The sequence below is a fragment of the Hipposideros armiger genome, unplaced genomic scaffold (assembly GCF_001890085.2).
Source record: "Hipposideros armiger isolate ML-2016 unplaced genomic scaffold, ASM189008v1 scaffold_3, whole genome shotgun sequence".
NCBI lineage: Eukaryota > Metazoa > Chordata > Mammalia > Chiroptera > Hipposideridae > Hipposideros > Hipposideros armiger.
Window position 1 is genome coordinate 7,910,128 of NW_017731353.1, and position 15,047 is coordinate 7,925,174.

Sequence of the window (15,047 nt, forward strand, 5' to 3'; positions counted from 1 at the left end):
TGGATGGATGGATGGATGGATGGGTGGATGGTGGATGGATGGATGGGTGGATGGATGGTGGATGGATGGATGGATGGGTGGATGGATGAATGGTGGATGGATGGATGGATGGACAAAAGCATGCTAAGCCCATACGTGGAGAGATCATGTATGGTAGAGGTAGACAGAGGCAGGCCTGGTCCTGGTCTGGGCCTAGAGCCCCCAGCAGATGGCCCGAGGACAGCAGTCCAGGGAAGCAGGACCATTGTGGGCAGAGCCAGAAGGAACGCAGCCCTCATACGCCTCCCTGGAGCCCAGCAGCCCCGTCTTCATGAAGGTGCCGATTGAGGGAGCTCATCAGCAATAGAAACTGAAGTCTGAGCTGCTCCAGCCCTCCTGATAAAGTGTCTCTCACAGTCTCGCCACAGCCCTGGGACCACACTGCCTGCAGAGGGTCCTCCAGGGGTGAAGAAATCCTTGAGGCCAGAGCAGGGGCAGGATCCCTGCCCAGGTGATTCAAATGACCTTATGAGCCCTCCCCTCCCACTCCATCCCCTCCCTCCATGGAGGAAAAGTCACAGATCCAAACACCAAGGACTTTAAAAACTACCCAGTTCGGTCTGCCCCGTCACCTGCTGACTCGGAGGGACTTGAACATCCACCTGATAGACCTGGCCCTGGCATCTGGGAGGCCAGAGGGAGGCACGGGGACCTGCCAGTGCCAAGAGCCCATCCCCAGGAGCCTGTGGGCACCTGGGGACACATGGAGTCCCTAACCCTTGAACACCTGAGAGGCAGGTGTGATCACCCTATTCACAGGGGAGGGAGTGAAGCCCAGAAAGGTCCCAGCACCTGGCATAGGGTGACACTGAGGCACCAGTCGCACAAAGAGGCTTCGTTGCCTGTCTCAGCTCTGGCACGCTGGGTGACCCTGGGCAAGCCCCTTCCCTCTCTGAACCCCCCTTCCTCTTCCTTAAACCACAGGAGTGGATGAAAGGTTCGCCGAGGAGAGAGGGGGCGAGAAACACCAATATTCAAGCAAGCGAGTTTATTAACCTGTTGGGCTAAGGCCGAGAGGCGTCAGCCCCGACTAAGGGAAGGGTCTAGTTTTTATAGGGTGGAGTAAGTAACTGGTTGCAACAGCTGGTGGGGGCAACGGCTGGGGGCAACGGCTGGGGGTTTTCAGAAAATTTCTACTTGTGCCAAGCAGGATATGAATGATGTATTGCCCACTGGGTTTTGCACCAAGCAGGATGCAGGGTGTGGTCCCGTTACTGCATGGCTAAGCTGGCCTCCAGGGCGAACAGTACCTTTCGGTAGAGACGCACCCCCTTCCTAGGCGTCTTTCAGCTCCCACTACCCAGGGCCTGTCCCTTTCTGGAACTCTCTGAGCATAGGACCAGGTGTCCAGAGGGACAGCCCCATGGACACCTTTAGTGTGACGAAAGAGCAAGGGACATCTTTATGGGGAAGGATTGTGAGTTTGAGCCAGCTAAGAGTTTCTTTGTTTGGTGACCCAGTTCCTCGAGGGGAGGGTGGGGATTTTGTGTCAAGTTGGAACAAATTAAAATGCATTTGTCTTCCATTCAGAAGGATCCCAGCCCCGAGGGGAAGCAAAGCGTCGTCTTATTCCAGCATGCCCCGTGCCAAGCCCATTTGCAGGGACCCGGGCAATCCTGGCTTGGGGACAGAGCGGCGGGCGCTCGGCGGGGCTGCAGCTGACCCCAGGCCGGTGCCCTGGGTGACGCATGGGAGCCCCATGTCCACGGCCATGATGACCCAGGCTTTCGGATGGTGCCCCCTGTTCCTCGAGGTGCCTCCTCAGTCCTGGAGGAGGTGACAGTCCTGTGAGTCCCCAGCACGTGGTCAGCTCTTCATAACTTGGATGGTGGTCTGAGATGGTGCTCGTGGGGGAGTGGTGATAAGGACAGAGGCCCCACGTTGAAGGCTGTGTGCCAGGCTCTGCGCTGAGCCTTGTTCACAGCAAGCACCACTCTCACCTACCGGCCACCCATCACCGCCAGCAACACCTCCCTGGCCTGGACCACCTCCAGGGGCTGCTCCTGCCCCATCACGGCCTTCCTGCACTGGGCCCAGCTCCCATCCACCTCACCTGGCCCCCAGCCCTCTCCACACAAAACAGATGGCAGAGGGGCCCAGCAGGACCTCTTGGGCGACTCCAACGCCTCCCAGACAAGCCCCACACTCAGATGTAAGAGTCCTGGGGCCCAAGCACAGGGTGGTTCACATGCGTGGGGGACTGAGGGGAGCTGAGCAGAGGCAGGCCTAGGGGACTCAGGCGGCCGCAGCCTGAAGCTCTGAGGGCAGCGCTGAGCTGTGCCTCCCACGGGGGGCTGTCCAACTCCCGCTCTGGCCTACAGGGGCTCTGCTTGCACCCCTGGTCGCCTTGCTGCCCTGGCCCACGACCCTCCAGGCGCAGATGCACCCTCCACCCACCCCTCCCAGGCCCTGGCATCTGTACAACAGCACACACCTGCTCATGCCACGTGTACTCACAGGTATCAAGGCTCATCCCATGGCCACGCCCACGCCCCGCCCCCTACCGCCCACTCGCTCCCCCCTCCCGGTCCTCTAAAGCCTCCCAACCGTCGGTGAGCAGTCTCCCAGCGCCCTCTCGTGGACAATCGAGGGATGGCTGTCACTGCCCATCCTGGGCCGCGGCTAGGCGCTCCCAGGCCCCTTCCCGCCCCAGGGGATGGGGGCGCCGGAAGCAGCCTCTGACAGCAAGAGGGCAGAGATCTGAAACGGATGCCCGCGGAGGCCAGGTATGGCCTGAGACTGGCTCCTGCAGTCAGGGGCTGGGAGCCTTTGAAGGAATGACCTCCGAGGTCCCCATCTATGAGCAGCTGTGATTTTAGGGCCCAGGGTCATTGCTCACAAATTTACTCAACCTACATTTACCTGAGTGCCTACTGTGTGCCCAGGGCCCAACCCGGAACCAGGCCAGGTGGCCTTGCCCTCAGAGCAACTGGTCTGTATGCTCACCCCAGCAGAGAGCTGTGCACAGGGTCTCATGGGGGCCCCGAGGAGGGGTGCATCCCACCCAAGCCTGCAGGGTGGGGTGAGGACATGCCAGGCTGGGCAAGCTGCAGGGACTAGGGACAGAGCAGGAGAAGTGGTCAGGGTCACAGGAGCAAGCGGGGAGGGGTCAGCAGAGGCCACTCTGGGAGGGCCTGGGTACGGGAGCTGTGGGGTTCTGCACAGAGCAAGGGTGTGGCCAGATGAATAAGTCAGGGAGAAAATTCTGGTGGCCTGGGGGGGACCCCTGCCCGGGGCGGGGGCCTGAGTCCACGGAGGAGAGAGGGGGCAACCTGGGGCAGTAGGTCAAGGGCTGGGGGAGACAGGACAGCCACGTAGAGGCAGAGCCAGCAGGCCTGGTGACTGGGTGGATGTAGGGGCAAGGGGGACAGCAGGGGGACCGCAGGCCAGGGAGGAAACTCCAGGAGAGATTTCTAGAGGAAGATCTAGAGTGGAGGCCAGGGAGCCTGCACGTGGCCCTGCAGGGCCCTATGGGGACTAGTGTGGCCAGTACAAGGACGACAGGAGATTGGGGACGTGGGGGCCAGCATGGCCTCACAGCCCCCCCTCCCCCACCCTCTCGCATGCTCATCCACAGTTGTCACTCTCTCTGGACTTGAAGGAGAGTGTAAGGGTGAAGGTTCTGCCTCTCCCTCCATGCTGCGGCCCCAGCGCATGCCCAGAGCCACCTCACGAGCAGGTGCCACTGCCGGGGTTCGGCCTGGCCAAGTGGAGGAATACAATTTCCCATAAAACAAAGTTATCGGTCCCAGTTGGCATGAGCCAGTCCATAGAAGCCTGCCTGATGGGGCTGTCTGTGCTGAGGGCCTGCTGGGGAGGACCTCGCCACTGCTCCCGCGATCAAGGGGGGACCATGGCCACTGCCGGACCCAGTTCTCCATGGACGTCTGGCTAGGGCGGTAAATGCAGACCCCATGCTCTGCACCCCACGACCAACGGGCTGGGCAGAGGACAGCAGCCAACGGCCGGGGCGTCTGCTTGAGGGGTGCAGCTCCCTTTTCTCCCAAGTTACTGAGGCCACTTAATGCCCTGGTTCTGGCCCCAGCCTTCAATAACGGACACCTGATCAATAGTGTGATGCTTACTTTTACAAGTCAACCTGACATTCGGTCGGCCATCATTCTGGTGTGCCTGCGAGCGTGTTTCTGGATGAGACTAATATTTTGACGTGTGACTGAGCAGAGCGGATGGGTCTCCCCAGCGTGGTGGGCTTCGTCTAACCAGTCAAAGACCTGCATCGACCCAAAAGGCCTGACCTTCCAGTGAGTGACGGGGCATTTCCTCCTGTCTGAGTGCCTCAAGCTGGCGTGTCAGCCTTTTCCTGCTCTCAGACAAACTAAAACGGACACTCATGCTGGCCCGTGAGCCTGCCCACTGCAGGTCTTGGAACTTGTCAGCTTCCATGATTCCGGGAACCGATTCCTCACAGCAACCCTCTTCCTGTACATACGCATCCTACTGGCTCTCTTTCCCTGGAGACCTCTGACTAATAGCGTAAGGAAATGCCGCTATCCCCTGAAAGGGGCCCTGACTCTGCCCCGGTCTGAGTCTCAGCCATGGTCACTCCCGCCCGTGAGACCTGCCACTTCTAAAGTCGCTGCCCAAGAGGCTACTGGGCCACGGGCCCTCCCAGGGGCTGCTGAACAGGTGCCAGATGCCGACCCAAAGTGCACAGGCCACCAGCCTCTGCCAGGACTCATGCAGATGACAGGGCTGCCCTGAGCCCAGCTTCCTGTCCCAGGAGCCACGTCCAGCGATGCGCATGGCCGTCCAGAGAGCACTCTCGTTCAGTGCACAATTTTGCTGACTCGTAAAGGGGAACCATGGACCGGATTCTGCGCTTGGCCGAGTGCCAGGCATGGCTGTGCAGGCTCCGGGCCCAGACGCCAGCACTGTACACATGGGCAGCCCATGGCCATGTCTTCACACCCTGGGAAGCAGGTGACACAAACAGGGCCACCAGGGCGCCCCTTCTCCCCCTCTGGGGATTGGACTTGCATCATCAACAGCTTCCAGGGGGCGCGTGGTGAGAGCGTGGGTTTCAGAGTCAGATAGAACCAACCCCTTTCCGCATGTGACTCGCCGTGTGACCTTGAACTGACTTCACTCGTCCGGGCCTGCGTGTCCCGCTCTGAAAATCAGGTAATGTCACCCACCCCAGGCATTGGGACAGGTGCTCTGATTTCTGGTACGTTATCAAAACCTGGTGGAAGAATGTGGTGGCCAAGGGGACAGTACAGGAGTTGGGAGCCTGGCGGGAAGCAGGCAGGACCCCTCTGAGAACCACTATTTGGGGTGGGCCGCCCACCCTGGTCCCCTGGGCCAAGCCGGCAGCTCAGTCCCTTTCCTTTTCCCCCAGGAGGGCCAGCTCATCAACCCGGCAGGGCGTGGGGGTCCCATCACGATGGACGACCATCCTCTAGGGATGGAGGGAGGGCAGGGACCACCACAGGTGGCATTTCCACAATGCGTCCCTTCAGGCATCATCCCGAGAAGTGTCCATTGGGTCAAACAAATCTGAGAAATTCCCTACAGCTACTCACGAAGTGCAGGAATGCAGGGATGGCCGGAAGCATGGGGAACTCCATCCAAAACAGCACGCCCCAAATTTATCTGACTGGACCTCCTCTTCCCGTGCCCTGCCTGTTCTGAAAGGACACTGGGAAATTCTGCCAAAATGTGTCTCAGAGCAAGTCGAAGCGTGTGACATCGGGACCCTGCGCTGCTCTGTGACACCTTCAAGCCCTCCCTGCCCCCACCCCGCCCCAAGAGCTGAGTTCTCTGCAGCCCGTTGGGGACAGGAAGTCGCTCACTAACAGCTCACACCCGTGTGCGGGGCGAGTCGGAACCAGGCGCTCCACAAATGCACTTTCCAGAAACACAGAAATGGTAGTCTTCCTTCCGGCTGGCACCGGGAAGGAGCAGTGTGGGCGATTCAATCGTGACAAGCGAGCGCTCCCCAGAGTCCCTGGTTTCCCCTCTTAGACTAAACAAGACCTCAGAAATCCATGAAAACAACTTCGAACTCTTCACCCAAAGCTTCTCCACCAGGAAGCCATGTCCGTCTTATAACTGGTGCTGCCTGCAAGGAGGCCTGCAGGGAGAAGGCCACATCCAACTGGCACTGTCTCCAGATCACCATGTGGCCTTGGGCCTGCCCTTCCCGCTGTGCCCAGGTCCTCGGCCCTGGACCCTGAGCTGCATTCTGTGAAAACTTGGAAAAGAAACGCATAATAAGCGGTCAGGTTGCGGGGGGCGGGACTCCGTCTGTACTACATTGTGCTGAAGGGTTAACTCTAAGCAGATGGTATGTTGGGATGGGGTGGCACGTGTCCATCTGTCATCTGGACTCAGGGGCTCAGAGCAGAGGACACACACTCCAGTGACCATGACACATTCATCATGGGTCACACATGGCCTCTTTCGTCGTACTGATGGATTTGTCTGTGCACTTGTATGTATTAATAATATAATGAGGGCCAGCCGAGCGGCGCATTGGTTAAGAGTTGGCTTGGGACACCGGCTCTGAGCAGCAGGGCCCCGGTTCGGATCCCACATGAGGGCCAGTGACACTGCCCTCGACAGATAAGATGGTGAACAACAGCTCGACCTGGAGCTGGGCTGCCATGAGTCACCGGCAATGGTGTAGGCTGCAGTAAAGCCGCAGTGGGTTGCCATAAGCTACCATGTGTGGCCGGCAGCCAGCGTGAATGGCCGGCAGCCAATGTGAGCTGCCAAGAGCCGCCGTGAGCGGCCGTCCAGAGGCCGGCAACCGATCTGCCTCACCCGGGAAGAGCGCAATGATGATACCAACATGGGCCAGTGAAGCAACGTCCTCCACAACTAGACTGAAGAACAAAAGGACAGCAACTTGTCTGTTCCCCTCCCCCCGATTCCCCAGCGCTGTTCCCCTCCCCCAATTCCCCAATAAAATCTTTTAAAAATAATAATAATACAATGAACACCTTTAGCCCCCAAACCCCAGAATGAAAGTGTTACCTTCCACGCTCCCTCCATCCACCTTCCTTCTCTCCCCCCTCCCTACGCCCCCCCCCCAATCCCAAATGCAAACGCCAGCCTGCCCTGTACATGCATTTGCTTCCTCTGGTTTTGTGAAGTTTTATCACACACAAACGTATGCCCAAGTCACCTCTTGCTGAGCTTGGTGCTTTGTGGATAAGCTTCCTCTCTCACTGGCGGTGCCTCTGCTCCCCTGCTGTGGTTGTGCGCTGCTGGGACAAAGCTGGCCCGGCCTCCTGCTGTGCTCTGGTGTGTCCCACTTTTGCACAAATTGTGCACTGGGTGCATTTGTTCAAGAGCCTCCCAGGCCTCGGGGGTCAAGCTTTCACTTTACAAGACAGGCCCACATTTTCCCACAGTGGCTATTCAAATCTATCCTTCCACCAGCGAGAGAAGGTCCTGGTGACACAAGCCCTGGCAGGGCAGAGTGACCCACGACCCACGTGCATCTGATACCCAAGGCCCCAGGGCCCTCAGCCTTCTCCAGGGAGAACCTGCCAGTGCCCAAAGCTGCAAGGGGCAGTGGGCAACTTCCATCCTGGCAGAGCATGGCACTGAGCAACTGAGGATAGGCTTACCCACTGCCAAGATCTGGGTAACACCCAGGCCCCCAGAACCTGCCCACCCCCAGGAGAAGCCGCTGGGCAGACACCCCTCCAGGTGGCCTGATTCAGGCCAGAATTAAATGCGCTGCCCGGTGGGTCGGAGAGTGGTTCTGAGATCAGCCTCTGATCACCAGGGGACAGAACGGAGACCCTCCTCCCCCAGGGCCCCAAATGGTGCTGCCCTGGGAAGGGGACCACGCAGGAGGCAGAGAGCAGCTGGTAGGACGCCCATGCAGACACAGTGCCAGCTCTGCCGGGTCACCCCTCTAAGCCCTCCCAGCTCAGCAAGGCAGAGGAAACACAGCCTTCGCAGCATGTGGCAGTCAGCTGTGCAGAGCAGAGCAGAGCGACAAGAGACCTCCCTCCCTCACCAGGTACGGAGGAGACTAAGAAAACTGCTATGGCACTTCTTTAAAGAGAAACCGATGTCCAAAGGGGATGTTTCCGTGCTCAGCTTGCAGGGAGCATGAGCTGACCGTGGCTCCCCAGGGCGGGCTGAGGGTGTTGAGACTGCTTTTTCAAGTATTTAAGCAACAATAATCCGCCGCCCTTGGCGCTAATCCGAGGCAGGGCGTGACTGCCCCCTGCTGGACACTCTGTTCCCTGCGCCCAACCTCTTCAGTGGGGGAACCCTGGCACCCAGAGGCCAGAGCAAGCATCTCTGCAAGAGGGGAACAGGACCGGTCCAGCCCCGCTTATTGAGCGCCAGACACGTGCCTCCTTCAAGGAAGCTGGCCCTTGGGTTGGAACATGTAAGCTAATTACCCGACTGATTTTGACAGAGCAGCAATGTACAGTGGAGCTCCAGGTGCTGAAAGGGCATCAGCTCAGCGGGGGAGCTCGTGCTCTATGACAAACACGTTTTTACACAAAACTGTGAAGCCTCCTATATGATTTTCTGCCACAACCCAGGTTCCCACGTGCCTTGTCCCGTGCACAGTGGGGTGTGCCTAGTGCAACACTGCTGGCCCTGCACTAGTCACTCCTCTCCTGGGGCCGTCTGGGCGCCTGGGGACCTGGAACAGCACCCGGTCTCCACCCGCTAGGTCACAGCAACTGTCACACGTCCCCAGTTGTCACAACCAGGGACCGTGCCTCCAGACATGGCCATGGGTCACCTCCACCGAGAACCACTGATGTACAGGGAATGCTTTTCTAGGTTTTTGGACTGTTTTTGAGCCTGGCTGGAGAAACAAATGTTCTCTTCTCCATGCCATCGGGCAGGTCTTTGCAATTCACTGGGATGTTTCCCGGCGGGAGAAGCCCCAGAGCGCAGGACATTGTTCTGTGGACAGTCTGCGTTTTGCCAGACGCGGCGTCCATGCCCTCCCCTGTGCATAATCACTATACGTCCTCCAGGTTCCCATTTTTGACGAAGCCTCGTCACTCCTGACACATTTCGACAGCCTCTCCCACAGAACGGGCTGGAATGTGCCTTCTGTGAGGGAGATTGCGACGCTGGCCTTTCATCTTGAGTATAAGCAGCAAGGCAGGTTCCTATCAGAGTGAGTCTTGCAAGATGCCAGGCGCACAACTGCCTCAGAGAGAGAAGGCCCTGGAGCCCCAGCCGGAGCCGCGCGTTTCTGAACATGCCGCCCGGCTGGGTCCCTCTCGTTTCTGTGCGTCCTTCTGAAGTGTGTGTAGCTGCTCTTTGCCAGCTCGGCTCCTCCCGGCAGAGCTGGCGCCTGGTGCCTCCCGGCCCCCCTTCGGCCCAGGTCCTTCCGACAGGTGCGATGGCCTCTGCACCTTAGTCACCTTTGTCTTCTGTGAGGCACAGGAAGGAAAATTTCGATTTTCCCCTCAAGGCTTTTACACAAATAAGCAGAATACCACGCAGCAGGAATGAGAAAAAGATGCACCCATTTCTTTTTCTTTTTTAAGATAAAATTTAGTGAAATTTGTCCTCTGTTTATTCTACTGGGTTTGTTTAAATTCTTTGAACGTAAAAAAATATTCCTAATAGGCACTTTTTCCAAAGCTAAAATGTTATAATAGAGCTTCCTAAAACCAAGATGACTCCAAAAATGTCTTTCAGGAAAAACGATTGTTGTCTTTAGCTGAAAAAATAAACCCGTACAGACTCTCCCAAGAGAGGTGGTTGTCTTTTTTAAAAAAAAATCTTAAATATTTACTTGAAAGGCGTGAGTCTGAGCCTCCTGGTACGGACACGGCTGTGTGCACCGCCCACCTAGAGATCACATAACCCAACAGGAAAGGATATGAAACTCCATTTTCAGGAAAACTAGGAGATGAGTATGAACTGCAGACTGAAAACGCAGGAAAAGGCAGGAAGTGAGCCTGGGCCAGAGGAGTTGGGAGCAGAAAGACAGGAAGAAGCTCAGAGCGCCGGTGAGGGTCCCAGGCAGCCAGCCCAGGAGATGTGGGGTTGCTCTGAAAACACTTGTAACAAATGTGGGGGCTGCAGGAAGAGGAGGGAGTCACACACTGGCCAAAGTCCCCCGGCCCAGCTTCGTTCAAGTCGGAGAAGGCAGGGGACACTCATCTTTGAAAAGGAGCCCCGGGCTCACCTCCATCAGTGCCCTGCTGGAGGGCCGTTTGGAGTTTAAAAGGCAGAGCACAAACTTGTCATTGACCAAAGGTTCACAGTGCACCGTTAGGTCACAGGCTTGTCAGTCACCGTGGGTGTGGGGACTGTGGCCTCACTTACCTGTAAGGAAGCTAGCTTCCCATGGCCCCTCAGCCACTGCGCCACACGGCTAGGATGTGAACCCAGAACTGGCTGGTGGGTAGCCCGGGCCAGCCCCGGGGTGTCCTCACACTGTGTCCCCACAACCCAGCCCTGTCCTGGGCCGCTTTCTCCCTGCTTTCCCAGGGGACAATTTCACGAGTTCAGGCCTCCAGAGAATACAAATAGATTAGAAATGGCTGGCCACTGTGGGTGCTTTTAAGTGTCCCTTTTATAGATTTCCTATCTTCTGTATTTTCCACACTAAACCTATATCACTTTTATAAGTCAGGGAAAGCAATACAAACATTTTAACGGACTTGAGTTTACATCATCACCTCCCCTAGCGTGGAGGCCGGTGCTGCTCCAGGTCACGGCGCCCCAGACGTCCCCAGGCGAGGGGTGACCCTCCAGCCCTCACTGCCCTCTGGACCTGTGAGGTATCTCCAGGGGGCATGGCTGGATTAAATGTTTGCAAATATGGGAAGCGATCCAGGGGAATTCAGGACATCGGTGAGTCCTCGGGCAGGTCGTGGGTGTAGGGTTGAACACGGGCTTGATGAAATCGCCCAGGACTGGCTTTCTTGAGCGGGCAGCTCCGGCTGGCCCCGGGAGTGTTATGCCTTGTGGGGACACAGCCTCCACCCATGTAAACGGGGTCTGGTCCGCAGGGAGGTGCCACACTTCCGGGGCTCCCCCATGTCTGCTCCTCCCGCCCGCCTGGCTCCTTCTCAGCAAGCATTTTACAAAATGCCGGGAAAGGCCTGTGGCCATGTCACCCAGCCCTGACCGCAGGCCACAGGGGTCCTGCCCGGGGAAGCACAGCAGGTGACTGGCAGCACCCAATGCACCAGCCCAGGGCTTGGCTTCTTTGCTCATTTTTTAACAGTTTTATTGTGAGATCTTTCAAATGCCATCAAACTCATCCATTTAAAATGTGCAATTCAATGACTTTTAGTATATTTACGACACGTGCAACCATCCCCACGGTCGATTTTAGACCATTTTCATCACCACAAAGAGAAACCCACACCCTTTAGCCATCCCCTCCCTCAGCCCACCTCCCAGCCCAGGCCCCTGGCAACATACTCTTGTCTCTCAATTTCCCAACACAGGACAGTTGCTGCTCTGGTTCCCCCATGCTCACCCTGGGGGGGGGTCTCCTGGGTGGAGGGGAGGACCGTCCCCCCTGAGCCAGAGCGCCCCTTCCTGGGCCCTGCACACAGCAGCAAGCTCGGATTCCAGCCCCCAGCTGACAGAAGGCGGAGCCGACTCCTGCTGGGCGTTTCCTCCAAAAACTCCTATTCATCCACCCAAACTGACGTCAGTTTGGGGGAGTGTTGTCAGAGCAACAGCTTGAGCCCAGAGTACAGACTGGTCATGACTTAGGAACTCTATAGCAAGACTGCCGCCTCTCCAGCTGAAGCTAAGACGGGACTAACTGGGGACTAATTGTGCCGAAGGAGTCACCTGATCAGATACAGGTCAGCCCTGCGTGTCTGAGCGAGCAGCTGCTGCTGCTGGGGGGGCGAGGCTGAGATGCGGAGGGCAGAGAGCTGCCTGCTGGCAGTCCTGGTCCTCTCGTCAGAGCACCGGGTCCAACGGCAGAGATTGTCCCAAGTAAGGGAATCGCGCCCCTTTAAATAGCTCCTCGACTTTTTCTTCTTTACTTTCACTGCGTTTAAAGGAAACCCAATCACTTCCCAGCTTGGCAAACTTGCTATAAATGTAATGTCAAGGTCGTTGGAACTGTGTGCACAGACGAGTTAGAACCTGTTTAGTCTGAGGTGGCGGCTAAGACCCTTCATTGCGAGAGGAGGGGCCCTTCACAGCAGCGAAGACGCCCCTTAAACTCATGGGCAAGCCCCACACTTCATCCAGGTGAGCGTGGACGCGGCTGGCTGACTTCCCTTCCCAGGCAGCAGTCTGGGGGTAGGGGAGGTGACCCGCCTGGGCTCAGAGCCCCGCTAGTTCTTAAAAAGCTAGTGAGGAGGAGCAAACAAGCCCAAAGGAAGTGAAAGAAAGAAAATGGTAAAAAGATGGGTAAGAGGAGAGAAAAACATTAAAAACGTAGAGACCCAGGAGGAACGGTACGTGGCAGGAGCCACAGAGACACTGCTGGTCTCAGCTCTCTCGTGTAGACGGCTGGGAGGCCGTCACCCCATCCTCAGAACAAGGAAAAGATGCACAAGCAAAACCAGCGACTCTCTTTGGACCCGTCGGAGAACTGAGGCTGCGGCCAAACTGCCACCCCGACTCCTGGAGAGACAGGAATTCAGATGGTCGAAGCCCAGACCTGCTCACCCGCAGCGGAAGCCACTGCAGCCCAACTGGCAGGAAGGCCGACTACGACGACGCTGGGTCTCTGAGCAACTGCTGGGGGCCACCGTCTGGGGGCCACGCTCGCCACGGGTTTTCCCTTCACAAACCCCACCAGGTGGTCCTGGGGAAGACCTACCTGAGAAGGCCCCCTAGTGTCCCTGGCAGGTGGAGGGGGAGAGTAACGCTGGTGACACACACCAGGGCTTTCTCCATCCCCTCCTTTTCCGTACCATTGTCTAGTGGGTTTCCTGCAGGGTGGCAGCAGGGCCGGGGGCTCCATCACTCAGGCCCCGTCCCCTCGGCCACCCCCAGGCTGCCGTGTCCTCCATCGGGGGGCACACAGGTCTGATGTTCCCTTTTTTAGGAGCCAACCGCTGCAGGAGTGGTGCAGTGGTGATATTCTATAAAAATATCTTGGAATGCTTCCATAAAAAAGGCTCCCTTGCATCCTATTTGGCAAACAGCACGACAGAAAGGGAGGAAAAATGCTAATTCTTCCTCTTCACCTGCCTGTCCACCTCTGGCATGTGGGGCCCTCGCCAAGTTTTACTCCTTAATTTGTCCCCAGAACAGGTCTCAGGTTCGGTGTTACTCTGTCCATCTGAGGCCTTCAATGAAGTCTTGACACCAGTGCCTAAGAAAACTAGACGATACTGTCAGGGCAGAGGCTGTAATACACGTTCTAAAGTTTCACCACTTTTATCAACAAAGGATAAGAGTGCTGGGTTTGGGGCAGGATGGTCTGCGCAAAGCTCTCTGTTGTCGGCCTGTCCCCAGAGCCCAGGGCCCCTCTGTCTCCTGGTTAGTACCTTCAGCTGAGGGACTGGACGGGTGCTGAGACCTTTCTCAGGTAGTAACCGCTCCCCCACCCAGTCTCTCAGCCAGCTCTGGATTCTTCAGGAAAATGTCCGTCTCTCCTTTTTCAATCACAAATGTTCTGTCCTCGGCTCCTTCTTCTCCTCAATCCTATAGGCCTGAGGCTGGAGTCTTCAGACAACACCTGACGTGGCATTCTCTGCAACCAAGACATCAAGACCAGCTTTGGGTGTCTTAGGGAGTTCCAGCATCATGTCATAGAGGCCTTCTTTTTCTCTAGACACAGCTTTGTTCTTTTCCAGTTTAGCCAGAGACATTGGGGAAGATGCACAGAGCAGAAAGCAGATGTCAAACTTACCTTCTCTCCCTGGAGTCACCTTTAAATGTCTTGGGTTTCTCCTTCAAGGTTCTAGATGGAGTCCCCTCTCCAGTGAGCTAGGGGTCCGGGGTGGCTATCAGCGCAGAGGCCGAGCACAGAAGAGCTTCTCAGCTGTCACAGTGATGCTGTGTGACACTGTGTGACGCTGTGTGACCGGGGTCCCTTCAGACCTGAAGACCTCACATGGTGTCAGCATAGTCTGTCCCAGGCTCTCAGAGCAGGAGTGGCTTCTCGGCCAGAAAGTTTGCAGGGCACTCCTGTCCCTTTTTACCCTTGGTGACAGAGGCTGCAGACACTGATAGTGGCTTGGGACACAGCGGGGCCTGGCCAGCTGCTGCCTGAGGCCGCCTTCCCTTCCCTGAGCGTCTGCATCTGATGCCCAGCTGAGCTGCAAACACGAAGGCTCGTTGTGTGTGTTTGTGTGCGTTCAGGCTGGAGTGAGAGCAAGGCACTGAGACTGCAAGTCAGCGGGCTCCACGGACTGAGAGGAAAGGTCATTCTGCCCAAGTCATCCACGTGAGCGAACAGCTGGTCACTCCGCTAGTCACTCGTGTAAACGCCTCCATGGTGCTGTGTGGCCCAGCACCAAGTTTGACCCTGGCTTCCACCCTGAGAATTACGTCCGGGTTTCACATCGTCTTATCGGTCAACCTCCTCCCGCCTTTCAGAGTAGGACTGCGCAACCGAACCCTGTTTCCCTGTGACGGGAGACCGTGGTTTCAGAGCGTGGGGGCGGTAGGTTTCTGCAGCTGGTTCTTACAGTAGGGCTCATCCTGCTACGTAGACAGAGCGGGGGGTGCTGGCTGGGCAGGGAGGTGGTCTCCAAGTGCTTCACCTTCGTGCCCGCCACCGACGCAGGGGCCTGGGAGGGCGGGGGCAGCTCGCCTCCGTCCCTCCCTCCACCCGAGGTGTTAGGTGCGTGGATGTCCATCCGGGTCTGGAGAATGGCAACGCTTGTCACGCTCAGGGAGTGAAATACTGTAACCACCGTAACACCTGGGCTCCAGGGCAAAGCTGGGTCTGACTTTCTGATTGAAGGGAGGGGAAAACCCCCCTGCCCCTGGCTCTGCACCCACCCATCCTTCCTCACGCTCATCTCTGGCTGGTCAGTGTGGCCCCTGACCTTCCTTGGGAGGGCAGGTGTCCCCCTGCTGCACCCACCATCAAGGAAGAGGAGTCC